Genomic DNA, 1,529 nt, shown 5'->3' with positions numbered 1-1,529 from the left:
CCTATATTGTTATGTAATTTTGGCAAACCTGCTATGAAATCCATAATATATGGACGGAATAGCGGGTGATATTATATGCAGTGACATACGGCATCCAAAAAAAAGACATACAGCATCCCTTAATCACAGCTTGCCCTCAGAAATGACGCTGAACCAAAGAAATGGTTTTAGTTTTGCCTTGATTAGAGTTAAAATCCATGGAAAAGGGGTAGGGACTTCAGAACACAAATGAGAGGAAACAATCGGACAATCTACAGGAGGTGAATGTTGTGGACGACTATTACAGATTCCTGCTTTTCCAGTTAAAGGAAGGTAAACCTTTTTCTGGAGGAAGGTGACTAATTCTTGGTGACATGTAGTTTAGAAAGCACATCTGGGCTGATGTTCTTATAGCCCTGGAAGCACACAAAACGAATGGTACTTCATCAAGAATAGAGGGACTTCCTAACAATTATAGTGTTTGGATTTCCTCATGTGTTCATGATTCCTATGATCTGTTCACACAATAAACGGATGATCTGCTCCCTGGAAACAGTGCCAGCAATATTCTAGAGCTAGTTTAACAGCTTGTAGTTCTGTTACCCACATCATCATAGTTTTGTTTTGTTTTTTCAGGGGTGAAACCTTGTCAATATAAAAGGCAGGGATGGACTCTGGAGTCTCTCTGACACAGAACAACTTTTGCTCCTGAAACAGAGCCATCAACCTCTTTAATGGACTGAAGAGAGTTTAGGAGAACACAATTTTAGGGCGTGGGGGATAATTGGCCAAACTTCTGAAAGGCAGCTACTGCTGTATATAGTAGAGATACACCAATCCGATACCTGGAGCAACTCAAGTAAACTCAAACTTTATTTATAAAGCACATTTAAATCAACCAGGGTTGACCAAAGTGCTGTACAGATATCACAGTTGCAGGAAATAAGGTAAAAACTTAAAAACTAAAATACATAAACACAATGCATTAAAATAGAAAAAAATAAGATGAAATTTAAATTAAAAAAAAGTCTAAGTGACTCGGATAGGGAGCCCATTGTTCATTTATTAGCTGGATTGGATATTGCTGATTTGATATCAGATAGCGGAGATCCAATCTAGTGCACCTTACATGGAACTGTTATTTCTTTTTCTTTTTGCTGCTTATTTGTTCAACAGTAATATAAAATATGTTTATTTATGTGCTAATTTGTTTCCTTTTTTTTTTTTTTTACAATGTTTATGTCAAGGCTAAAGCCTTCGCTTATATGGCAAGATATACGTTCAACCATTGAACAGTTGAATCGGATCGTAATGGATACAGCTGATACATTCAGCCAGGTATAGGTATTGGGTTGCATCGGGGAAAAAAATAAAGGAAAAAAAAAATAACGGTATCGGTGCATCACTAGTATTATGCAATCTTGGAAAAAGTAGAGTAAAATTATGTCATGGTAACTGTCAGAGGGTAATGGTAAACTTGCAGCATTTAAAAAAAATTGTTCATTCAAGAAATCTCTACAGCTTACAAATCAGAGATCTAAGTTTGATCC

This window comes from Cyprinodon variegatus, unplaced genomic scaffold (assembly GCF_000732505.1).
Source record: "Cyprinodon variegatus isolate N-32 unplaced genomic scaffold, C_variegatus-1.0 Scaffold441, whole genome shotgun sequence".
Taxonomy (NCBI): Eukaryota; Metazoa; Chordata; class Actinopteri; order Cyprinodontiformes; family Cyprinodontidae; genus Cyprinodon; species Cyprinodon variegatus.
The sequence above is the reverse complement of the archived record's forward strand: the minus strand, read 5'-3'. Positions refer to the sequence as shown.